A 27,539-nucleotide genomic window follows, 5' to 3' on the forward strand; every position below is an offset into this window, starting at 1 on the left:
AACCTCTCCCTACACTGCATGGCCCTATTCTCTATCACTCTCCTATCTATCTCAACTATCTATCATTAAACCCCTAGATAAGCTAACCATCTAGCAGCACCAGTGGCAGCACCTTCCCTAATCTTTAACATTCACAAAATGGCACCAACGCCACATGTTCTCATTTTACATGCAGAGGAACATAGGACTTAGGCAGCCAATAACACAAGTGTTACGCTAGGTACGGGAAAGTACCAAGTGAATGGCAAAAGGGAAGGGAAACCCTGTGGTTGGGGAAGTAGAAGATGGTGATCCCTGACCAAAGTTACGGCTGGTCCCTGGGGTCCCTCACCGCCCTAGATAGGTTCCGCACCTTCGCGCTGAGCCGGATACCTGACCCTAGGTACCCGTTGTGCTGATCCCTAAATAAGGAACGGATGATATGAGTTCTTCATCAAGTCCACTAAACACTATAGAAGACACAAGGAAGACACACACAGGGAAAATGCATGAACTACTTATCTACAGATTACTCAGGTAGAAGTTCAGCAAGTTTTTAGCAACGATACAACAAAGAGTACAAGCCACCTGCTTGAAACCAAGGCTTGAATTAATTGAAGTCTGCGTCGACAAATGCTGTGACTTTCTATGGCCAGAAACCACATGACTGTCTGTCACCCATGACACATCCATGATAACAAGCCTTTGTGTCAGAACCTTATGGATGTTTGCTGTGCCGATTGGCTGTAGGAACATCCACAAATAAAGTTACGTAAAAAAAGAAAAAGCACCTCTATCTTCTCCCGAGTCTCTGCCCCCTGCACTCATTAAATACATCCACCATTCATCATACAGCACCACAATCCTATCTAAAAGCATATCATGTTATTAGAAAAACATTTTTGGAAAACGCAATCAAAAACGAATACTGACAACTTTGTGGAAATTTCTAGAATTACCGAGCCCAAGCCGAACAGGCTGAGGCTCGTACCGAATTTGAAATTGGCAAACCTTTGTATTAAACAGGCTTGCTTATCTCTACCTGTGACCCTCTCCAGCCTAATAATTTCTAAAGAGCAATTTGACAGTGTTGCTCATCTCCTCTTCCTTATCAGCTCCTTAACAGGAGCTGTTGATCCTGCAAAATCAGAAGCAGCTGGCTTCTACTTATCAGCTGATTGAGCAGATAATCACTGCTGACTACTAGTGATGGGCAAGCACTAAAATGCATGGGGGCTCGGTACCCAAATTGAACAAATCTAATGCTCTAGTGCTCGTCTCGAACAATAAGCATAAGGCAGGTCGATGGAAAACTCAAACATTTTTCCGGCAGACACTCCCAAGAGGTCTGGAGGGGGACAAATTGCTGAAATTGATGGAAGCAGCTCTCAAAATTAATGGAAACCTTATAGGGAACATGCCTGGATGATTCTCTGACTCCCAGGTTGCTTCTGGGACCAGTGTTGTCAGAGTATAATGCCACTTTTACACACTAACAATAAAACATTCCAAACTGAAGAACATTGACTTTACAGGCAAAAATGTAGGAAATATTCTTTCCTGTAAAATAGCTTATATACAAGTCAAATTCAACTAGAAAGGAAAACTGCCTCTGCCCCTTCTTAGGCTATGTTCAAATGTAGCGTTATTGTACTCTCACTGTTTTCAATGGTGAAAAAATACTGCAAAAATGCTGAAAGAATTGACATGCTCCTTCATTGAAAAATGCAGCAAGGTTATCAGGCGGCCCTCGCTCCAAATTTTTACAGGGCCATCAGGCGACCCTTACTTATAATTGAGCCAAATCAGAATCGCATCAGGTCGCATTAGCATCTCCTCCCTTGCTTAAGTTGATTCCATGGATCTTTAGTGTTGCCGGGGGCACAATAACTGATAGCATTTTCTATTGACAGGCAGATGGGCCAAACAGGCTGACTGTTCTCAGAAGGAACAAGGCTTGGATTGGCCCCAACATCTCAACTCCAGCGGATAACATTAGTGGAACATAATTCAAATGTTCTTTTTTTTCTGGTGTATTGCCATACAACCTTTCAAACTCAAAAAAGCGTAAACAGTTCATGTTTTTTCATTTTTCTTGTGCTCCACCTTCTTTTCCTCCACCCTATCCACAGAGTCATCATGCAGAATTTGCTCATAATTTTTAGACAGCTAGCAGGCGGCCCTCACTCATTTTTTAGTGGGCCAGCAACCTGCATTCACTCATACTTTTTAGAGCGCCAGCAGCTGGACCTCTCTTATAATAGTGCCAGTGAATGAACCTTACTGAATTTTTAGAGGGACAGCAGCCAGCCCTCAAATCAATTTTTAAAATACCAGCAGCTGACCCTCACTGAATTTTGAGAGGGCCATCAAAGGCAGTGGGGTGGCCAGAGGGAGAAGGCAGGCAACTGTTCCCGAGAACACCCACATTCAGCAAGTTTTGATGCCAAGGGTAAGGTGTTCCACAAGTATGGCACTTTTTTAAAGAAAGTGTGGCTGATAGAAAAACAGTCACTTGCAACATGTGCCGTACTAAAATCAGCAAGGAAGGAGTATCAAGTACAGGATTATGTGGTCCAGACTTTTGATTAGGGAGACTGGATCTTGTGAACAACAGGGTGTTGCTGGCAAACAGACTGGAGGCATTATCTGCCATTAAACCCACCACCTGCTCGCATGGTCCTGGCTTCAACAGTGGTGTCCTGCGCCCTTCTGGAAGCTGGGACAAGACGCTAAGTTCAGATAATAACTGAGTTTATTTTTTCTCCCGTAGCAGGTTCAGTTTGGCCTTGAACATGTGTGGTGTAAAATGCAATAGGAAAATTAATTAAGCCAGCAAAGGATGAAATATGGCCGATCACAATACATTAGTAAGTGCCTTAGTTTAACTTTTTCTACATGAGACGGACAAAAGGTATTTGAGTAAGGCCCCTTTCACACATCAGTTTTTTGCCATCAGTCACAATCCATCTAATTATGAAAAAAACGGATCCGGCGCCTGATGCTGCTGGATCCGTTTTTTTCTCATAGCCTTGAATTAGCGATGGATTACGACAGATGGCCTCACGTTTCATCCGTCTTTAGACGGATCTGAAGAAAATTCTTTGTCCATCGGACGGAGACAATGGACAAAGTAACTTTTTTGTCTATGTCGAAAAAATGAACAGCGACGGATCCATCGCCGTCCGTCATTTTGTAGAATGGAAGCATATGGGATCACGCTCCTTTGTCATCCGTCAAATGACAGAATCCAGCGACTGATCAATTTTTTTTCACTGAGCATGCTCAGATAGGGTGTAAAAACACTATATATATAACGTTTGGGCTGAAAAAACTGATAAGACGGATCAATTTTTTCAACGGATCCGTCGCATCAGTTTTTTCACAATCTGAGACGGATCCGTTGAACCGATGAGCCAACGGTTTGTGACTGATGGCAAAAAACTGATATGGTAAAGGGTCTAACAAAGATGGGAGATCCTTCCAAAAGAGGGACCCTGAGTTTGATATAGTGCAGCAGTGCAATAAACACTTCAAGACTGGACGATTTTACATTTTTGTGTTATGGCTTTTCAGCTTTTCACACCTAGCCTTCCTGCAGCTATATCTTAATGTACTTCCATAGCCATATGAGAAGCTTGTCTTTTTTCGGGACAAGTTGTACTTTCTAATGGCACCATTAAAAGTACCACTCCAGTGTTTTATTTTTATTACAGCTTTGAAGTGGTGCTTTAAATGAAAGGCCCTTTCCCCCTGTATTATACTTAACCTCTGGTATCGTCATCTTCTACCACTATCTCTTCAGTCAGTCTCCTGTGATTTGTGACCTGCCTTCAGCTCCAGTGAGATGCATTGGCAGCTTGTGACGTAACTTCTTACAACCAGTCAGAAGATAGAATTTCAGATAGTGCCATGGAACTGGAGCAACGTTGATAAAAAGTGAAGCCGCTGGAAGTTGAGTATATGACAGCAGAATTAGATTTGAAGCGCCACTTCAATGCTGAAAAAATAACCCACTGGAGTGGTGCTTTACTTTTACATACAATATAGTGAAAAGCTGGAAAACTATCCAAATTAGGTGCCATTTGAAAAAAATGCAATTTTGCAGCAAATTTATGGTCTTTATTGTTACAGCATTCTCTAGGGTGGGCCCTTTACTTTCAATTAGTCTAGACACTCCAGTCTGACACTGGGGAGGCATGATGGTCCATATTTGATAGATAGTGTCAAATTCCTTATGTGATTAGTAACCAATATGTCATGATGCAAGCTGATTTAAAGCAGACACAATAAGTAATCACTACCATTGTTTTTGCAAATAAGTGAAATTATTGCGTTTTCATCAGTGTTCCAGAGAAGTACGTTAACTCATTAGAACTGCCCAAGAAATGAGAGACAGCTATATAATGAATAGTGATGAGCGAGTATGTTTGTTACTACTTGGTACTCGCACAAGTATCACTGTACTCGGACTACTCGGCGGGGACCGAGTAATCTCGCGATACTTGTGCTGTACTCGTGGTCTTCATCCCTGCATGTTGGCGCTCTTTTGAGAGCCAGCCCTCATGCAGGGATTGGCTGGCAGACCACTGCAATGCCACAGCCCTGTTAGTTGTGGAATTGCAGTGATTGGCCGGCCTGCACAGCGTGACCGAGCCTTTATACCGGCGGGCGCGCTGTGCTCTGCACACAGCCATCCAGACAGTGAGTGCAGGGAGAGTGTTGCTGCTTCAGGGAAAGGTTTGCGGTCCTTTATAGCTATTTCCATATCAGGGCTGCAAACAGTGTGACCAGAAGTCCTTCTCAGGACTATTATAGTTGTATACAGGCAGGCAGGGTATAGCCAGGTCGGAGTACAGTAGCAGAGTCCTTCTCAGGACTATTGTTGCTGTATACAGGCAGGGTATAGCCAGGTCGGAATACAGGCTAGTGACCAGAAGAGTCCTTGTCAGGACTATTGTAGCAGTATACAGGCAGGCAGGCAGGCAGGCAGGGTATATAGCCATTCCTAGTGGTGACCGTATACCAGCCTTCATCATATCTGGGGCTGGTGTACACAGTCTAAAACAGTCCAGATAGTGTCAGACTTCTCAGTAATTGTCGCTCCTAAAAACCTGTTAGGTTCTTAGTGCGTCCGTGCTTGCATTTAAAAACCGCACGTGTGTGCCTGTCGGTGGCAGCGTACAGGTGCACGATTTGCACAAACTATTATATAACGCACAAGTCTATTGTATAATACACGTCAGTCAGCAGTGTCTGATAGTGTCAGACTTCTCAGTAATTGTCGCTCCTAAAAACCTGTTAGGTTCTTAGTGCGTCCGTGCTTGCATTTAAAAACCGCACGTGTGTGCCTGTCGGTGGCAGCGTACAGGTGCACGATTTGCACAAACTATTATATAACGCACAAGTCTAGTGTATAATACACGTCAGTCAGCAGTGTCTGATAGTGTCAGACTTCTCAGTAATTGTCGCTCCTAAAAACCTGTTAGGTTCTTAGTGCGTCCGTGCTTGCATTTAAAAACCGCACGTGTGTGCCTGTCGGTGGCAGCGTACAGGTGCACGATTTGCACAAACTTGGATATAACGCACAAGTCTAGTGAATACACGTCAGCACAGCATTGCAAAATGCGCAAGGGCGTTGGCAAGCAACAAGGAAGTGGATGTGATGGTGGTGCAGGAAGAGGCCGAGGTCGTGGGCAAGCTCTAATTTCGCCACAACAAAGGGCCACATCTAGTCGCTTGCACGTCCTGTCCCAAATTCTTGGGGACCGCAGCAGTACACCGCTCTTGAACCAAGACCAGTGTCAACAGGTTGTTAGTTGGATAGCGGATAATGCTTCCAGTCAGATTGGCACCACCACAAACACTCTGTCTTCCACACGGTCAAGTGTCAGTAGCCGTGATACTGCACCGCACATTTCAGAACCTGATCCTCCTTCCTACCACAAGGCTGAGTACACGTCCTCGGACATTACTGATCCCACACTTGGACACTCGGAAGAGCTGTTCACGTTTCCATTCGCACATTCTGGCCTCTCGCCAGCTCATGTTGAAGTGGGTCATGAGGAGATCGTATGTACAGATGCCCAAATATTTGAGCAGCCACGTTCTCATGAAGTTGGCAACGTGTCTCAACAAGGGGTGGATGATGATGAGACACAATTGTCAGGAAGTCAGGAGGAGGAGCAGGGTGCGGAAGAGGAAGACGACGTGGTGGATGATCCAGTAACTGACCCAACCTGGCAGGAGGATATGCAGAGCAAGGACAGCAGTGCACAGGGGGAGGGAGGCGTAGCATCCCAACAAGCAGTAAGAAGCAGGGTGGTGGCTCCAGGCAGAAGTCAGGCAACCGTTCCCCGGAACAACAACACGACACAAGGTGCCTGTACAAATGTTAGGTCTTCCCGAGTCTGGCAGTTTTTTAAGTTGGCTCCAGATGATCCTAAAAAGGCCATTTGCAACACCTGCCATGCCAGCATCAGCAGGGGTACCAAAACTAGCAGCCTGACCACCACCAGCATGATCAGGCACATGTCAGCCAAGCACCCGACTTTGTGGGAAGTACAACAGAGTCAAGGAGCAGTGCTTGCTGATGTCACTGCTACGTCTTCGCTTGTTGTGCATGCGAGCCAATCCCCTGTCTATGCTGCCTGCGAACAAGCCTCCTCCGGTCCTGCACCTGCAGTTGCCTAAGCCGAAATAACACCATCATCAAGCACGTCCTTGTCCCAGCGCAGAGTTCAGTTCTCCATTCAGCAAAACCTTTGAACGCAGGCGCAAATACACTGCCAACGCCCCACATGCCACAGTTCTAAATGCTACTTGCATTGCTTGCGCTGGAAATGTTGCCTTTTAGGCTGGTGGAGACAGAAGCATTCCGCGACCTGATGGCGGCAGCTGTCCCACGTTACTCGGTCCCCAGCCGCCACTATTTCTCCCGGTGTGCCGTCCCCGCGTTGCATAACCACGTGTCACAAAACATCACACGTGCCCTGAACAACGCTGTTTCACCCAAAGTCCACCTAACCACAGACACGTGGACAAATGCTTGTGGGCAGGGCCGCTACATCTCGTTGACGGCACACTGGGTTAATATTGTGGAAGCTGGGACCCAGTCTGAGCGAGGGACAGAACACGTCCTTCCCACACCAAGGTTTGCAGGCCCTACCTCAGTCAGGGTTTCACCCACACTCTACAGCTCCGGAATGTCATGCTCTTCAGCCTCCTCCTCCTCCTGCACATCCTCATCCACTTTACCCTCCACACCAGTCCCAAGCTGGAAGCACTGCAGCACTGCCTCGGCAAAGCGGCAACAGGCTGTGCTGAAGCTAATCTGCATAGGTGACAAACCCCACAATGCAGAAGAGGTGTGGACAGCTCTGAAACAGCAGGCAGATCACTGGCTCACACCTCTGAACCTAAAGCCAGGAAAGGTCGTGTGTGACAATGGCCGGAACCTGGTGGCGGCTTTGAGGCGAGGCCAGCTGACACATGTTCCATGCGTGGCCCATGTGCTCAACCTCGTGGTTCAGCGGTTTCTAAAGTCATACCCAGAGCTGTCTGATCTGCTGGTAAAAGTTCGCCGCCTGTCTGCACATTTTCGAAAGTCACCTACTGCTTCAGCCGGCCCTGCCGGCTTTCAGCGCCGTTTGCATCTTCCGGCTCACAGACTGGTGTGTGATGTCCCCACGCATTGGAATTCAACTCTGCACATGTTGGTCAGGATATGTGAGCAGAAGAGGGCAGTTGTTGAGTACCTGCATCACCTAAGCCGTCGGGAAATGGGTCAAACTCCACACATAACACCTGAGGAGTGGAGATGGATGTCCGACCTATGTACCATCCTCCAAAACTTTGAGGACTCCACCAAGATGGTGAGTGGTGATGACGCCATTATTAGCGTCACCATACCGCTTCTCTGCCTTCTAAAACGGTCTCTGCTCAAAAACAAACATGATGCATTGCAGGCGGAGCGCGATGAGTTGCAGCAAGAAACAGTAGTGGGTGTGGGTGATAACACACAGCCCAGCCTCGTCTCATCACAACGTGCAGTGGAGGACTATGACGAGGAGGAGGATGAAGACATGGAGCAACTCTCCGGCCAAATTGAGGATATGACATGCACACCAGTCATATCCTTGGTTCAGCGTGGCTGGCCAGAGGACAGGGTAGATGAGGAGGAGGAGGAGGAGGAGGAGGAGGACAGCATGTTCAGTCATCGTGTTGGTCAGGATACTGAAGTACTGGCTGTTAAGAGTCTGGCGCACATGGCTGACTTTATGGTAAGCTGCCTGTCTCGTGACCCTCGCGTTAAGAACATCTTGGCCAACAATCATTACTGGTTGGTAACACTGTTAGACCCACGCTACAAGGAGAACTTTATGTCTCTTATTCCCAAGGCGGAGAGGTCAACCAAAATGCAGCAGTTCCGGAAGGCCATAGTCACGGAAGTAGGCAAAGCATTCCCCTCAGAAAACGCTAGCGGCATAGGTCAGGAATCAGTGGACAACCAAGGCGTACAGCCGAGAGAGGCACAAGTCCAATCCGCCAGAGGTAGGGGAACAGTCTTTAAGATGTGGGACAGTTTTCTCAGCCCCTCACGTACCACAGCCCCTGAGGTGCGGGGTAGTGCCACAAGAAATCCTAAGTTTGCCCAGATGCTCAAGGAGTACCTTGCAGATTGAACAACTGTACTCCGACATTCCTCTGTGCCTTACAATTATTGGGTATCCAAGGTGGACACGTGGCATGAATTGGCTCTCTACGCCTTGGTAGTCCTGGCCTGCCCTGCCGCTAACATTTTGTCAGAGCGTGTTTTTAGTGCCGCAGGTGGAATCATTACAGATAAACGCACCCGCCTGTCAACTGAAAATGCTGACAGGCTGACTCTGATCAAGATGAACAAGGGTTGGATTGGGCCAGACTTCACCACACCACCAGCAAATGAGAGCGGAATTTAAAGTTTGTAACGGGAATTTGCCATGTACCTCCACTCACCCATGGGTACACACTTCTGGACTTTGGATAATCGCTGGACTGCTCCTCCTTCTCCTCATGCGCCACCATGATGACCGTTACAATAGTTAGGCCGTTGTTTCAGGTATACCCCCAGTGGTAAATTTTTTCGCCCATTCTTTCAGAATGGACATTACAATGACAGGAGACCCACTCCTTTGCAATGGGAACAATGTTTTGAGGCCCTCATGCACGTCTCTATCCAGGGACAATGTGGAGCCTCCCAATTTTTGGCTGCCCTGCCAAAGGGCTATACTACAATACACCCACTTCCTGACAATGGACACTTCAGGTTTACAGGCCCTCATGCACGTCTCTATCCAGGGACAACGTGGAGCCTCCCAATTTTTGGCTGCCCTGCCAAAGGGCTATACTACAATAGACCCACTTCCTTACAATGGGCACTTCAGGTTTACAGGCCCTCATGCACGTCTCTATCCAGGGACAACGTGGAGCCTCCCAATTTTTGGCTGCCCTGTCTAAGGGCTATACTACAATAGACCCACTTCCTTACAATGGGCACTTCAGGTTTACAGGCCCTCATGCACGTCTCTATCCAGGGACAACGTGGAGCCTCCCAATTTTTGGCTGCCCTGTCTAAGGGCTATACTACAATAGACCCACTTCCTGACAATGGACACTTCAGGTTTACAGGCCATCATGCACGTCTCTATCCAGGGACAATGTGGAGCCTCCCAATTTTTGGCTGCCCTGCCTAAGGGCTATACTACAATAGACCCACTTCCTGACAATGAACACTTCAGGTTTACAGGTCCTCATGCACGTCTCTATCCAGGGACAACATGGAGCCTCCCAATTTTTGGCTGCCCTGTCTAAGGGCTATACTACAATAGACCCACTTCCTGACAATGGACACTTCAGGTTTACAGGCCACCATGCACGTCTCTATCCAGGGACAATGTGGAGCCTCACAATTTTTGGCTGCCCTGCCTAAGGGCTATACTACAATAGACCCACTTCCTGACAATGGACACTTCAGGTTTACAGGCCCTCATGCACGTCTCTATCCAGGGACAACGTGGAGCCTCCCAATTTTTGGCTGCCCTGCCAAAGTGCTATACTACAATAGACCCACTTCCTTACAATGGGCACTTCAGGTTTACAGGCCCTCATGCACGTCTCTATCCAGGGACAACGTGGAGCCTCCCAATTTTTGGCTGCCCTGCCAAAGGGCTATACTACAATAGACCCACTTCCTTACAATGGGCACTTCAGGTTTACAGGCCCTCATGCACGTCTCTATCCAGGGACAACGTGGAGCCTCCCAATTTTTGGCTGCACTGCCAAAGGGCTATACTACAATAGACCCACTTCCTTACAATGGGCACTTCAGGTTTACAGGCCCTCATGCACGTCTCTATCCAGGGACAACGTGGAGCCTCCCAATTTTTGGCTGCCCTGCCAAAGGGCTATACTACAATAGACCCACTTCCTTACAATGGGCACTTTAGGTTTACAGGCCCTCATGCATGTCTGTATGCAGGGGCATTGGTGAACCTCACAATTTTGGACTGCCCTGGCAAAGGAAAATACTGCAAAGACTCACTTCCTCAAAATGGGCACATTAGACTCAAGAGGCCTTCATGTACGTCTCTTCTCAGGGACATCGGAGTGCCACACAATGTTTTACATAAAATCTTTCATGTATTAATCTCAAAAAGTAACATACATCAGCTCTATCTCACTATTGGGTATGTGCCCTTAACATTTCTGCCATGAAAATTCATTTTGGTGTCATTTTTGAAGGTTTTCTGGTGAGTCCAAAAAAATGGCGTAAAACGCGGACAAAATTGTTCACAACTGTGACTTTTGAGTGATAAATGCTTCAAGGGGTCTTCTCCATGCTGTTGCCATGTCATTTGAGCACTCTTCTGAGACTTTTGTGACATTTTTAGGGTTTCTACATGCTGCCGGGGGTCATTTCATAAAAATACTCGAGTCTCCCATAGGGTAACATTGGGCTCGGTGCTCGGGCCGAGTACACGAGTATCTTGGGATGCTCGGCCCGAGCCTCGAGCACCCGAGCTTTTTAGTACTCGCTCATCACTAATAATGAATTCAGTTAGCCTGACTCGTCACAATTTTTGAAAAGTCCTTGACAAATTGTGATTCTAGATATCATGAAATGCAAAAACACTTGGAAGATTTGAATCGAAGTATAACAGGAAGATAAGCTGCTTTAGAGATCTGCGTGGTAGTAGGGATTCCCGCATGTCTCCTGCAGCATCAGTCTATGACACGCCCATACTTCCTCCTGCCGCCTGGTTTTTCTGCAAGAGAAGGACTACGCCTAGCAAGCAGTGTACTAGTGAGACCCCTAGTGGTCATGAGTTTGCAGCCGTTTCTTGGGTATATGCAAACAACAATTACAATGAAGTAATTTGATCATTAGACCCTTTCCTAAGAAATTATGCAAACATACAGTCTCTATGGAAATGGAAATACATATATAGTATATTAGTGCCTCCCACCAGCCCCCACAGCTCCAATTTTCTTTGGCTTTGTTATTTACCTTATAAATACACAGCTGTCTAAACTCTTGGTTAACATGTCAGAATGACAATCAGAATGTCACATATTGACCTCTTCAACACCTGGCTATTTAACATTTTTTGTTTTCATTTTTCCTCCCTTTCTTCCAAGAGCCATCACTTTTTTTTCTGTCAACATAGCAATATGAATACTTATTTTTTGCGGCACGAGTTCTGCTTTTGAATGACACCATTCATACTGCCTTACATTGTACTGGAAAACGGGAAAAAATTACAACTGCTGCGAAATTGCAAAATAAATGCAATTTCACATTTTATTATTTTTGTATTTCCCATGTGCACTATTTGGTAAAAGTAAATAACAAATAGATTTATTTTAAATTAAGTGGTGAAAATTTTTCAGAAATTTGGCAAAAAAAAAAAATTCTACATCTGTCACCATTTTTCGAGACCCCTTAAAGTTCTCATTTTTTGGGATCTGGGGCTCAGTGATGGCTTATTTTTTGTATCTTGAGCTGACATTTTTATTTATACCATGATTTTGGGTAGATGTGGTGTTTTTATTGCCTCATTGCATTTTATTGCAATGTTGTGATGACTAAAAAAGGTAATTTTGGCTTTTACATTTTATTCTCGCTATGCTCTTAACTGATCAGATTAATTTTTTTTATATTTTGATAGATCGGCCATTTCTGCACTCAGCGATACTAAATATGTGTATTTTTTATTGTTTTATTCAATGGGACAAAAGTTGTGTGATTCTAACCCTTGTATTACCCTTATTTTTTTTTATATTTTTTAAAACTTTTTTTTACACTTCTTGCCAGAAGCTTATACACTCAGATTGCGTCTGCTTTTCAGAGCGATGCTTCAGCATCGCTCTGAACAGCAGAAATGCTAATCTCCTGTAAATGCCAGCGTTCACAGGAGCTGTGTCATCACAGCAACATGAGTCATCAGATGAAACCCGACTGTCATGACAAACCATCAGCACCCCACGATCACATCATGGGGCCACCAATGGTGGCGGGGAATGACGTGTTTCCCACTGCCGCATGATAAATCATGCTGTCAGAGATCGACAGTGGGATTTAACTGCTTAACAAGTGTGGGTGGATCTCTGAACCACTCAGGCCTGTTAGATGCACATGTCAGGTGACCAGATCAGCTGTCACCTGCTGGAAAGATGGAGAGACAGACAGAGACAGACACAACTTTGGGTATACCAGTACGGCCAAGCTTGTGAAGGGGTTAAAACAAAAAAATACTGGTGTTTATGTAGTAACCAGCATAATTTTAAAAATATTTTTTTTTGTTCTTCTGCTCTTCAGATTTGAACCCAGAAGCTCCGCCCTATGAAGCGGAAACAACCTTACCATTAGGCTCAAGTGATAATCATTGGACTATTTTTTTATTTATGGAATCAGCCATGCAAATTCTAAAAGTCATTGTGATTCTGACCTGTGAAGAAAGTTAGATATCAAGCTCAAACATCAAAATCAAACATTATTTAAATTTGGCTTGGAAGAAGTCAGTGTTGTATCAGAATATACCTATTTCCTATCATTTAGCCAATATTAAAATTTACTTTTTATTCATAAACTTTAAAAAATTCCTTGAGACAAAGACAAACAAACAACGATTATTTTACAATAAAATTTAACAAGGTGTCTTATTCACTCTAGTTGAGGCACTTAGGGGGTAGAAAAGAGGTGACCTTATTGATCCAGGCAAGAGCTCAAAACAATATATATCATACTGGGGGGGAACAGTAACCTTTCCCTTATTCTTCCCCTATCCAGGTCTCTTCCTGCCTGCCAATGGAGTACATCCTTACTTAACCGATGCCCCCATTCCTCGGCGGCTCTCCCTTTTTTTTCCTCTATTTCTCCCTCTCAGACTATAGTTATAGGCCTCTTCAGTGATGAGAACACCTATGTCTCCTGGCACCCAATCACATATGAGATAATGCAGAATTATACCCTTATAGGAAATTTCAAATGAAACCAGAGAATTCCACCAATACTATCCCTCAATATTCTCTCTCCTGCCTGGCAATGGAGTACACCCTTATTTTTACGGTGCCCCCATTCCTCGGTGGCTCGCCGTACAAATGCCCTATAATCCTGATCAATAAACACCGGGCATCAATCAACAAGACTTTGTTTCAAATACATATAACAATGGGATTTTGCACTTATCTGTGATTTCTTTGTTATGAGGCGCCTAGAAGACATCCAATATTTCATATCACAAATCCTTAGAATCTCATCTCAACGCGTTTCACTCCATATAAATAACCAACGGAGTTCATCAGAAGATTTTTCATATTTCACAATGGCATAACAGCTTGCTATAGAGAATTATTGTCAGACTCTGAAAAAATCCCTTAAAATAACCGTTTTATGAAAAAAAATGTGTTTGTGTGTGTGTATATATATATATATATATATATATATGCATAGAGCGATCAAAAGACGTCCCCCAATTAAGGTCCAGTCTATATGTAATAACTAGAGTTGAGCGTGGTTCGTGGTTCACCAGTTCGTGGCTCGAGTGATTTTGGGGGGTATTCTAGATCGAACTAGAACTCGAGCTTTTAGCTAAAAGTTCGTTAGCTCGAGTTACATTCGAGAACAGTTCTATCAGCAAAAAGCCAAGCTAATTACCAGCTGGCTTTTCACTGTAATAGTGTAAGTCACTTTGTGACGTTCAGATCACTGCTGCTGGGATAATGGTGATCGACATTTTTTTTTCTTTTCTTCCTTCCCTAAGCGCGCGTGTAGTGGGGCGGGCCAGCATGTCAGCCAATCCCAGACACACACACAGCTAAGTGTACTTTTTGCCTGACAAGCAAGGGCATGTGTCATAGGCTGTCTATGTCACATGTCCTTGTATTATAAAAATGGAAATTTTGTTCCAGCACGGCATTACCTGCCTTCTGCGTCTTGGTGTCAGTCACCTCTCACGCAGCTCCTGTCGCCGATCCTACTGTGTACGCTATACACACAGCGTTCTACAGATTAGGGACAGAATTTTATTTCGGCCCTTTTAAGGGCTAATTACAGCTGGCTCAGAGCCATAGGTGACAGTCAGGTCTGTGGAAACAGTTTTTAACAGATAACAGCGTCTGTGTAGCTAAGCTCAGGGACTTCCTTGCTGCATTTCACCATTAGGAGGGATAGAAAGTGAGGCTTCCTTTCCTCTACACTGACCCACAACCCAGCCACTGTATCCTCCTGCCCTTTTTAACAAAGCCATTTTAATTGCAGAGTGCTGCCAGTTAGTGCCATCCAAAGAGTGGCTGCTGTCCTCCATTATTGTGGCACTTGTGCCAAGCAAGTCCCATCACCTCTGCATTCTCCCCTCCTGCACATTTTTGCAAAGCCATTTTAAATGAAAAGAGTGCTGCCAGTTAGTGGCATCCAAAAAGTAGCTGTTGGACTCCATTAGTGTCTCACTGGTGCCAACCAATTTCCAGCACCTCTGCAGTGCACCCTCAAGCTCATTTTTACTAAGCCATTATAATAGCAAACACTGAGGAAACTTAGTGGCATCCAAAAAGTGGCTGTTGGACTTCATTAGTGTCCCACTGGTGCCAAGAAATTTCCAGCACCTCTGCATTGCACCCTCAAGCTCATTTTTACTAAGCCATTATAATAGCAAACACTGAGGGAACTTAGTGGCATCCTAAAAGTGGCTGTTGGACTCCATTAGTGTCCCACTGGTGCCAAGCTATTTCCAGCACCTCTGCATTGCACCCTCAAGCTCATTTTTACTAAGCCATTATAATAGCAAACACTGAGGAAACTTAGTGGCATCCAAAAAGTGGCTGTTGTACTTCATTATTGTCCCACTGGTGCAAAGCAATTTCCAACACCTCTGCATTGTACCCTCAAGCTAATTTTTACTAAGCCATTATAATAGCAAACACTGAGGAAACTTAGTGGCATCCTAAAAGTGGCTGTTGGACTTCATTAGTGTCCCACTGGTACCAAGCTATTTCCAGCACCTCTGCATTGTACCCTCAAGCTCATTTTTACTAACCCATTATAATAGCAAACACTGAGGAAACTTAGTGGCATCCTAAAAGTGGCTGTTGGACTTCATTAGTGTCCCACTGGTGCCAAGCTATTTCCAGCACCTCTGCATTGCACCCTCAAGCTCATTTTTACTAAGTTATTATAATTGCAAACTGTGCTGCCAGTTTAAGGGCAATAGTTGCATTGTCAGGGATAGTCTGTGTTGTTTCTTCTGCTGTTAATAAAGCTACACCACCTCTGTAATCTACACCACCTCTCAATTTTTACTACCACATTTTATGTGGACAATCTTGTCGCAATCAAAATGAGTGGCAAAATGACAGATGCTGGTGGAAAGGGGAACAGGCGTGTTGGAAAAGGAAAAAAAGTTTGTGTCCGTGGGGAAGGTGGCAAAGCTCCATTAACATCTGCTGAAGATAGGCCATCTTCCAGCAAAAGTAAGATGTCTACTACTTTACGTGGACAATCCGATGTGCTCCCTTTTTTACGGACACGAACAACTGGAACAAAAGGTAGATGATGCCCAAAAAAACAACATGCTTGAATGGATCTCAAGTGGTCCAACAAGTGCTCTCTCCTCCACCTTAACTACCACACCTAAAAAAAACAGTCCTCTGAGTTGTCATCCCAATCACACTTGCTTTCTCCCAGCTCTCAAGTCTCCATCCACCCTGCACAGTATGGTGGAACAGAGATGGCTGAGTCTGCAGAGCTGTTCAGTCACACTATAGCCTGGGAATCAGAGGTCTGCTCCCAACCTACAGTGAGTACAGACCAGGAAATGGTCTGCAGTGATGCCCAGAACCTTTGTGACACAGATTCAGGCCGTGATGACCAAGTTTCTGAGTATAATGTTTACCCTTATTCACAAACTGTAACAACTGTTGTTATAGACAATGAGGAACATACTGATGACGATGAGAGGCAGATACCAGATTGGGATGACAACTTAAATATTCGGTCAGGGCAGGAAGAGGCTTAGTCTGAGGGTGAGGGGAGTGCAAACACAACGCTTGATGAGGAAGTTCTAGATCCCACCTACTGTCAACCCACAGTCAGGCACTCGAGGAGGTCAACAGAGGCGGTGGAGGAGGATGCAACTGACGACGAAGTTACCTTGCGCCTTCCTGGACAAAGTCGGAGTACTGGTAGCAAGTCTACAACTGCATCCTCAGCCACCACTCTGCCTCTGAGCACTAGTCGGGGTGGCTCAGCAGGTCGCATGTCCTCTAAGCCTTGCCTAGCCCGCCCCTTTTTTGACCTTGCAAAGGATCGCCCAAATCATGTGATCTGTAAAATTTGTCGGGAATCTGTTAGTAGAGGCAAAAACCTCAGCAGTTTGACAACTTCTTCCATGAATCGTCACATGAATAAATATCATATGTCCCAGTGGGAAGCTCACCATGCTGCAATGCGGCCTAGCGGAGAGGACCATCCACCGCCTGCCCCTTCCAGTGCATCTGTGCGCTCTTCATCTTCTAGGACTCTGGGGACAGCTGTCACACCTGGTTTTCCATGCACAACTTCCACCACTGTAACCGCAACAGGCAGTTTGCTTGGTAGGTCGTCATTTGGTTTGGAAGGGGAAACAAGTGCGTGTGTACAGCTCTCTCAGACATCTATAGCACCAACGTTGGATGAAGGCAACATCATGACTATGCCTGCACTTTCCTCACAAACCTGCATTTTTCCAGGGCCACCCTACTCACCACCGTCTACACACAGCAGCCAGATCTCTGTCCCTCAGATGTGGACAAATAAAAGGACATTTCCTGCGACCCATGACAAGGCTAAGAGGTTGACTTTATCCCTCTGTAAGCTCTTGGCTACCGAAATGCTGCCTTTCCGCTTGGTGGACACACAGGATTTTAGAGACCTTATGTCTGTTGCTGTGCCCCAGTACAAGATGCCCAGTCGCCACTACTTCTCTAAGAAAGGTGTGCCTGTGCTACACCAGCATGTCGCACACAACATCACCGCTTCCTTGAGAAACTCTGTGTGTGAACGGGTGCATTTCACCACCAATACTTGGACCAGTAAGCATGGACAGGGACGTTACATGTTGCTGAATGGGCACTGGGTAACTATGGTGATAGATGGTAAAGGTTCTGCTGCACAAGTCTTGCTGTCCCCACGACATGTGTGTCAATCCTCTGTCTGTCCAAGTTTCTCCACTGCTTCTGCCTCCTCCACCTCGTCTGGGTCCTCCACCTCCGCCCCAAGCCTGCATGGTCAGGCCACCAGCGTTGTAACTGCGCAGAAGGAATCACGCACCCCTCATTACTATGCTGGCAGCAGAGCGCAACGTCATCAGGCGGTCTTTATCTTGAAATGTCTTGGAAATAAGAGTCACACAGCGGCTGAGTTGTGGGCAGCTCTGGAGACTGAGTTTGGTAAATGGTTGTCTCCACTCAACCTGCAGCCTGGTAAGGCCATGTGTGACAATGCTGCAAACCTGGGTGCGGCCCTTCACCTGGGCAAGGTGACAGACATGTCTTGTATGGCTCACGTGTTGACCCTTGTTGTCCAGCAATTTTTAACACACTGTCCCGGCCTAGATGGCCTTCTGACCAGGGCACGAAAACTGTCTGCTCCCTTCCGCCGTTCAACCGCTGCAGCTGAGCGACTTGCATCACTCCAGAAGTCTTTCGGCCTGCCGGTTCATCGTCTGAAATGCGATGTGGGGACACGCTGGAATTCGACTCTCCACATGTTACAGCGACTGTGACAGCACCGCCGAGCCCTGGTGCAATACGTCATGACGTATAGCCTGGGCCAACGAGATGCAGAGGTGGGGAAGATCACCCTGATGGAGTGGTCTCAGATCAAGGAGCTATGCACCCTTCTGCACAGTTTCGACATGGCGACGAATATGTTTAGCGCTGACAATGCCATTATCAGCATGACAATTCCAGTCATTTACATGTTGGAGCACACGCTAAACACTATTCGGAGTCAGGGGGTGGGACAACAGGAAGGGGAGGAACTACAGGAGGATTCATATGCGCAAGGGACAACAACATCACCAAGGTCCAGACGTTCATCATCACCAACGCGGCAGGCATGGGACCATGGGGGAAAGGGATCAACAAGGGCGCATGGTAGTAGGCAAAATGCTGAGGAAGGTGTAGGAGAGCATGAAGAAATGGAGGATGAACTGTCCATGGACATGGAAGACTCAGCGGATGAGGGAGACCTTGGTCAAATTTCAGTTGAAAGAGGTTGGGGGAAGATGTCAGAGGAAGAAATAACGGTTAGCACCTCTATGCCACAAACACAGCGTGGACTTGGTCCACATGGCTGCGCAAGACACATGAGTGCCTTCTTGCTGCACTACCTCCAACATGACCCTCGTATTGTAAAAATTAGAAGTGATGATGAGTACTGGCTTGCGACACTATTAGATCCCTGGTACAAGTCCAAATGTGACATAATTCCAGCCATAGAAAGGGATGCACGTATGCAGGAGTATCAGCAAAAGCTGTTACTCGATCTTAGCTCGGCTTTTCCACCAAACAACCGTAGTGCAGGGAGTGAATCTCCCAGTTGTAACTTGACAAACATGGGCCGGTCTCGTCATCTTCAACAGTCTACCCGTACCAGTAGCACCGTATCTGGTGCTGGTAACAGCAGTTTTATTGAATCTTTTCATAATTTTTTTTTAACCATCCTTTGCAAGGCCACCAGAGACAACAAGTCTGACACATAGTCAACGGCTGGAGAGGATGATACAGGAGTATCTCCAAATGAACATCGATGCCATGACTTTGCAAATGGAGCCTTGCTCATTTTGGGCTTCAAATCTTGAAAAATGGCCAGAGCTCTCCACTTACGCCTTGGAGATTTTGTCGTGTCCAGCTGCCAGCGTTGTCTCTGAACGTGTCTTCAGTGCTGCTGGGTGTGTGCTGACAGAAAAGCGCACGCGTCTGTCCAGTGACAATGTGGACAGACTACCGTTCATCAAAATGAACAAGTCATGGATCCACAAGGAATTTACTACCCCTGTGTCATCCTGGGGAGAGTAAATGCTTTTGTATTTTGAATGTGCTTGATGCAAATCTACCTGTGAAGTGTACAACTGGGGCACAAGTGCTGCCACTGAAGGGGTGTCTGTGTGGCCCAATTTTTGGAAAAAAGGGAGACTCCGCTTTGAGTAACCCTTTCTGTGTTTTTAAAAAGGAGCCAAGATGAATAATTCATGGTTCAGCAAAGACTTTGCTACCTACCCTGGTGTCATCCTGGGGACGGTTAAGGATGGTGTATTTTTGAATGTGCTTGATGCAAATCTACCTGTGAAGTGTACAACTGGGGCACAAGTGCTGCCACTGAAGGGGTGTCTGTGTGGCCCAATTTTTGGAAAAAAGGGAGACTCCGCTGTGAGTCACCTTGCGGTGTTTTACATCATTTTAGAAGGGCATGCCATGCCTATATCTGTGTCTCCTCCTCTTTTTCCTTGTCCAGCTCTTCTGTTTTCACATGAGTATATGTTCTTGTCACTTCTCCATGTGTTTGTGTTGTGTTGTGAGTTGTTTGTCACCTTTTGGACACCTTTAAGAGTCTTTTCTAGGTGTTTTTATGTGTTTGTGATTGCCTGCCATTGTTTCCTATGGGTTCGAGTGGTTCATCGAACCGGTTCGCCAAACCGAACTCGAACTAGACCTCTTTTCGACGAACCAAGATCAAGCCGAACCGCGACCGGTTCGCTCATCTCTAGTAATAACCCCTTATCTCATTAGATCAACTGAAAAATTCACTCTAAACCAGCATCAAGAAGAGGGTTTTTACCTTAGATGTTGTGGCTTCCAGGAGTCAGAGCGATATGGCACTCCATGGCTCAAACACAGAGGTTTAAATAGGATCAAACCCATCCCTTTAGCACACATGACCATCTTTGGGTTGTCCTATTGGTCCAAGATCATTCATATAAAAAGCTGGTTTACCTTACTTAAAGTTTATCATTAAGATCAGTGAGGCCATTCTTACCTTAATCGCTACTTCTAAAGGTGGAAAAAATTATAAATTCAGTTTGTACAGTTTCTAGATAAGTGTTCCTGATACCCTCGAAGGTGGAACGCAAACATGCATTCCACGCATATGCTATAAGTCCTGATAAACCAGGAAGTGTATTTCTAACTATCTCCCTGCACCCCGCTCACTGCGCATGCGTTAGATACTTCCAGAAAGATACATGAATACAACGCAGCGCTACTGATACAGCGCATACGTTTAAGGCTTTTATTAAAAAAGGGGGGGAGGAGCGATCCTTCAAGACACGCTCTTATGATGACAATAGTGCCAAAAAGACAATCATAGGGTGATCGTTTTTAATTAACATATATTCACTCCATATCACTGTGCTTACCAGTGACAACCAATGGGTGTCACCGGTCCCACAGGACACAGTTCACTAGTACACAGTAAATTTCTTATAGGGAATGAGGTCACTTAAACAATTATAAGGTGAGTATTTTTAATTAGCATAGAGCCGCCAAGGAATGCATCGGTTAAGTAAGGATGTACTCCATTGGCAGGCAGGAAGAGACCTGGATAGGGGAAAAATAAGGGAAAGGTTACTGTCGTCCCCCCCCTAGTATGATATATATTGTTTTGAGATCTTGCCTGAATCAATAAGGTCACCTCTTTTCTACCCCCTAAGTGCCTCAACTAGAGTGAATAAGACACCTTGTTAAATTTTATTGTAAAATAATCGTTGTTTTTTTGTCTTTGTCTCAAGGAATTTTTTAAAGTTTATGAATAAAAAGTAAATTTTAATATTGGCTAAATGATAGGAAATAGGTATATTCTGATACAACGTTGATACTGTATACCAGTTTAAAGAACTTTTTTCTGAGTAATTAAGAAGTCAGTGTGAAAGACACAATGAGGTCCAAACATGTTTGCACTGAAAATAATCATGTAAGCAAATAGACCTAAATTTCAATAATAAGTTTGCTGGTTTACAGACAAAGAGTTTTAGGTTTAAGTCCCAATGATTTTTCTTTACATTTTTTTATTATTATTAAAACTATTTGTGACACAGATGCCGTACCATTAATTAACCCCTTTACGACCAAGGACAAAACTGTACATCCTTGGTTGCCTATCTCCCTTTACTGAGGGCTCCAGCAGCGAACCCATGGTAATCTCCACACATCTATGCTGATATGATAATCAGAGATGTATGGCTAACAGACATAGGTAGATCAGAGATCTACCTGCACCTGTTAACCCTTTAGATTGCTCTGTGAAATACTGCCAGCACAAGTTAAAGGGCCATTGCGGGGATCGCGCTGTTCTCCGTCACCATCGGCAGCCTTGTGACATGGTCACGGGGCATCAGTGTGTTGACATGGTAGCGCGGGGTCAGCGGATGACCCCTGATGCTACCATGACGAACTTCCTGTGAGAGCCGACAGAGTGCCAGCACTCACAGGAAAGCGACGCTGCTCTGATCAGCAGAAATGAAGAAGTGATCGGACAGTACATTCGTAAAGTCCATTAAGGGGACTAGTAAAATAAATAAAAAGTGTAAAAAAAAAAGTTTTTAAAAAAATGGGAAACCCCCCCCCCTAAAAGTTCAAATCACCCCCTATTCGCCCCATTGAAAATAAAATAGTTAAAAAAATTAAAAAATATACAAATATTTGGTATCACCACATTCATAAATGCCTGATCTATCAAAATATCAATTAATCTGTTTTGTACACAGCGTGGTTAGAAAAATATTACAAATGCCAAAATTATACTTTTTGGTTGCTACAACATTTTTTTAAACTGCAATAACAGGCGACCAAAACTCAGCATCTGCACAAAAATGGTATATTTAAAAATGTCAGCTCAAGACACAAAAAATAAGCTGTCACTGAGCGCCCAGACCCCAAAAAATAAGAACGCTACTGGTCTCGGAGAATGGCAATAAAGCTGCTACTTTTTTTGAGAAACTGAATTTTTTTAACCCCATAGATAAAACTAAAAGTATATGTGATGCTCCTGAGGGTCCAGTTGCCTCAGAGGTACTGCACCTCAGCCAGAGGTGTGATATCCCATTCCCTGGTAATGAGGAGCACACAGACCCCAGTACACACACACTCTTAGTATAGCTACACCACTTCAGGCCATAGTTAGGGTGAGATTGCTCCTTAGAGAGAGCACAGTCCTGGAGTCAGTCTGAAGGTGGGGTTAGTTAGTGGGTGGACACGTAGAATAGAGTACAGAACTAAGTAGGACACGGAGGGGAAAAGTCCTGAGGACTGGAGATGAAGGAGGTAATCCTTGGACAAAGAGGAAGAAAGGAAGAAGGGGTCTTAGAGTCATGGGAAGTAAGAGACCCATTCATGGACTCGCATCCACAGCTGACACACCGGTGTGGAGGGACTAGGCCGCAAAAGGGGACCGGCCCCTAGACTAGTGGAGAACAATCAGGCTCAGCTAGCAAAACCATAGGCTGTTGTAACTTCATGTGCCAAAGCCACAACCACACGCTGAAAAGATGACCACAGAGGGCCAGGGGATTAGGCAGAAGAGCCTCCCCAGACAAGACCCGCGGACATTGGCTCAGGGCACTGTGTGTAAGACGCAGGGCAGGAGGGCGAAGCCAGCGTAGTAAGATGACCAAGAAAGGGACACAAAAAGGAACACTGACCTTGTGCCTAAGAATTTCCTGGGGATTGGCTGGATCCCGTCACTGCAGGTCTCAGCACTCCAAGGGCAGCATTTGACCGGCTGGCTGTGATAATCTGGAACTGACATATTGACTGCATCCCTGGGGTCCCAGCTCCACCTATGGGGAGCTGTACCATCATTCCTGCGTCATCATCTGTCCCAGCGGCCACATCTACCAGCGTTGGCCGTATCTGGCCGAATACCACAGGTGACATCATGATTCATCATTCCCCGCTTTAATTTAAATGACACCGCCAGGGTCATGGAGTTGGGCCCTGCTGCTGTGACCTCCCAGAACAGAACCGGCCTGGTTCCGAGTCTCCCCCAGTCGGCCCTGTTGGGGCATCTCATATACATGTTCAGTATCTACAAACTTGTACGAATGTGAGGCATCATACAGACACATCAGTTTTACCATATAGTGAACACTGTGAATAAAAGAGCCTGTAAAGAAAAAGAATGGTCACATAGGGCCAGAACAGTGCTTAAACCAAAGAAGACAGCCATAGGTAATTATTTTAGTGTATTTTCACATAATTGCATAGGTAATTAGGATAGTTTATGAAATACAGATTTTGAATAAACATCTCCTTTATGATAACCCCGTTTAACGCAACCATACGCTTTACTCCCTGAACCTGGACAACTTGATACTATTGTAACAAGGGATCAGGTACTCCAGCTCACCAGTTTTGCATCATAATCCTCAATACAGGCATACCGGCACATGAGTTTGTCAGACAACAGCAACCACAGGATATCCGGCAGTCTGTGAGTGGGCTAATATCGTCAATTTTATATCAGGACCATAAATATAGACAGAATATCTTAGTCAGCAAAACTAGTGCGTCAAAACCCAGATAATTAAGAACCTCTGGTCAAACGGCACTGATTTTGATGATTAACCCCTTCAGCCCCCGGGCACTTTCCGTTTTTGCGTTTTTGTTTTTTGCTCCCCTTCTTCTGAGAGGCGTAATATTTTTATTTTTCCATCAATCTTGCCATATGAGGGCTTGTTTTTTGCGGGACGAGTTGTACTTTTAAATGAAACCATAAGTTTTACCATATAGTGTACTGGAAAACGGCAAAAAAATTCCAAGTGCGGAAAAATTGCAAAAAAAGTGTGATCGTACAATAGTTTTTGGGATATTTTATTCACTGTGTTCACTATATGGTAAAACTGAGGTATCTATGTGATGCCTCAGGTCGGTGTGAGTTTGTAGACACCAAACATGTATAGGTTTACTTGTATCTAAGGGGTTAAAAAAATTCACAAGTTTGTCCAATAAAAGTGGCGCACGTTTTGCGCCATTTTCCGAAACACGTAGCGTTCTTATTTTTAAGGATCTATGGCTCAGTGATGGCTTATTTTTTGCGTCTCGAGCTGACGTTTATAATGATACCATTTTTGCGCAGATGCTACGTTTTGATCGCCTGTTATTGCATTTTGCGTAAAACTTGCGGCGACCAAAAAACGTAATTTTGGCGTTTGGAATTTTTTTGCGACTACGCCGTTTACCAATCAGATTAATTGATTTTATATTTTGATAGATCGGGCATTTCTGAACGCGGCGATACCAAATATGTGTATATTTATTTATTTTTTAACCCTTTAATTTTCAATGGGGGAAAGGGGGGTGATTTGAACTTTTAGGTTTTTTGTTTTTTTTTTTTATTTTTTAAAACTTTTTTTTTTACTTTTTTTTTTTATTTTACTAGTCCCCCTAGGGGGCTATAGCGATCAGCAATCCGATTGCTGATCGCTATCTGCTGATCACAGCTATACCTCTGTAATCAGCAGATTCAGTCACTTTGGTTTTCCCTCTGCTCTCGGCCGAGGGAAAATGAAAGTGAAACATCGTAGCAGCAGGCGTCATCACATGACCCTGTGCTACGATGGCAACCACCGATAGTCACGTGATAACACACGTGACTTCCGGTGGGGGCGGCGGTGAGTAACAAACATGGCCGCGCGCATTTAAATCTTGCTGCCAGACTTTGGCAGCAAGATTTAAGGGGTTAATGGCCGCGGGTGGAAGCGATTCCACCCGCGGCTAGCAGGCACACATGTCAGCTGTTGAAAACAGCTGATATGTGTGCCGATCCACGCCGCCTGCCCGCGGCAGGGGGCGGTGCTTAACGGGACACGATCCTGGACGGATAGATCCGTCCAGGGTCGTGAAGGGGTTAAGATGTTGTGTCTATACTTTTGTTCCTAAATTAAAATTGAAGATTTTAGCCTTCCAGCTGTCTTTTTGTCATTGGTACTAATGTATCTCAATTGTCTCAATTGTACAGGTTCTCATAGCGTATAAATTTGGACAATATGGTCTGAGCCTTTTTCTAAAGGCTGCTTTACACGGTACGACTGATTGTGCAATTTCACAATCGATCATACCCGCCCCCGTCCTTTTTGCGTCACGGGAAAATCGCTGCCCATGGCGCACAAAGTCGGTAACCCTCGTCACACATACTTACCTCTCGTGCGACCAGGCTGTGGACGACGAACGTCCACTTCCTGGAGTGGGAGGGACGTTCGGCGTCACAGCGACGTCACACGGCCGCCGGCCAATAGAAGCGGAGGGGCGGAGATGAGCAGGATGTAAACATCCCGCCCACCTCCTTCCTTCCACATAGAGCCGGCGGCTGACGCGGGAGGCAGGTACGCGATGTTCATCGCTCCCGTGGTGTCACATGGAGCGACGTGTGATGCCACGGGAACGATGAACAACCGGCGTCCGATTTCAGAACCGATATTATGGAACCTAGCGACCAGTACACGACTCACGATTTGTGAGCGATACTGCGTCGCTAGGAGGTGTCACACAGGCCGGCATCGCCAGCGATGCTGGATGTGCGTCACAAAAAACGTGACCCCGACGATCTATCGCACGATAGATTGTCTGGTGTAAAGCAGCCTTAAGGGTCCCATGCCAACTGCCAGATTACCTCTTTGTTATATAACCTTGGTATAAACATTCCCATTTAACATTTTTCCAAACTTGACCATCACTGGTATATTGTAAGGAAAATTCAAAAAAATCCCCAACATTTTGTAGTTTGAAGTTTTCTTAAAGTTGTGCAATATTTCCTCCAATGAAAAATTCAATTTGTTTGCACAAAATATTTTCAATTAAAGACATAAGTACTTCGTTTATATTTCAAAACTGCAAGACCTTTTGCTGACTGTAAGAGCTCAATATAGTTGATCATTTTCTATATTAATCTTCCATTAAGCCAGCATACATTGTGTGTACAAAAGTCCTAAGTGCATAATGTATGCATATCATAATGCACTGGTCAGATACTTCTCTAGCCAAAGCGCTAGCTGTGTTCGTCAGCAATAAACAGTGGTTCACCAAGAGGAATGCGCATTACAGGAATATTAAAAGACCATTACGTTCTTTAGCTTTACTAATCGCTTACCGCAAGAAAAAGGGGATGAAGTAAGGATAAGTTAATGAAATATTCATTATTGATTTACTTTTTACTTTTTCACAGACAAAATAGCCTGAGGTAGATATATTGATTTTTACTTGTATGCAGTGAACAGTAACGATTTACTTATTAAATTATAAAAAAAAAATAAAGTAAGTTTTGGAGAACGGAACAGTGAGGATTCACTTAATTACATCATGTTAAGTGTTTGCTCAATTACCGATAAAATGTTTATTATGTTTGTTCTGCATGAAGGAGATTTTTTTTAGATTTTTGTTTTTCATCTACAAATATTCTTTTTAAAGTATAGATTAATGTATTTTTAATGTACTGATAGTGAAGTGGTGCATTCTGTAAGAGTCTGGGGCTGCTTTAATATGAAGACATGGCACTTAATATTACAACAAAGAGCATTGCTGGCTTAGATATAATGTTCTAGTTGAGAAGCTGCCTCCTTCATGTCAATCTTCATGTCTGAAGGATTGTAATGTGCTTGTGTTTTAAAACCTTACAGTACAGTAACACATGATATCACCAATTTAGCTACTGGACTATGCTATTGTTTGGTACTTTTGTAGTATACAAATATTATGAGGATAGTTCCTCCTAGTAGTAAGGGGAAGAAAATCACAGTAAAATATTGCCTAATAAATTAATGCATTTCCATGCAATGAGGAGGAATATGAAAATTCAGTATGGCGCCAAGGCATAGCAATGTGTACTGTATTGTGACTCATTCTACATTATACAGAGTAATAAACCCATGTGCAGTTTCATCACAGGGAATTGAGTTGTTGTTGTAGGATATAAATGGAAGGGAAAGGTTGGAAATCTGTAAAATCAAGAGCCTCTTTAAGGCGAGCTTTGCACACTACGACATCGCAGGTGC

Source organism: Anomaloglossus baeobatrachus, chromosome 1 (assembly GCF_048569485.1).
Source record: "Anomaloglossus baeobatrachus isolate aAnoBae1 chromosome 1, aAnoBae1.hap1, whole genome shotgun sequence".
NCBI lineage: Eukaryota > Metazoa > Chordata > Amphibia > Anura > Aromobatidae > Anomaloglossus > Anomaloglossus baeobatrachus.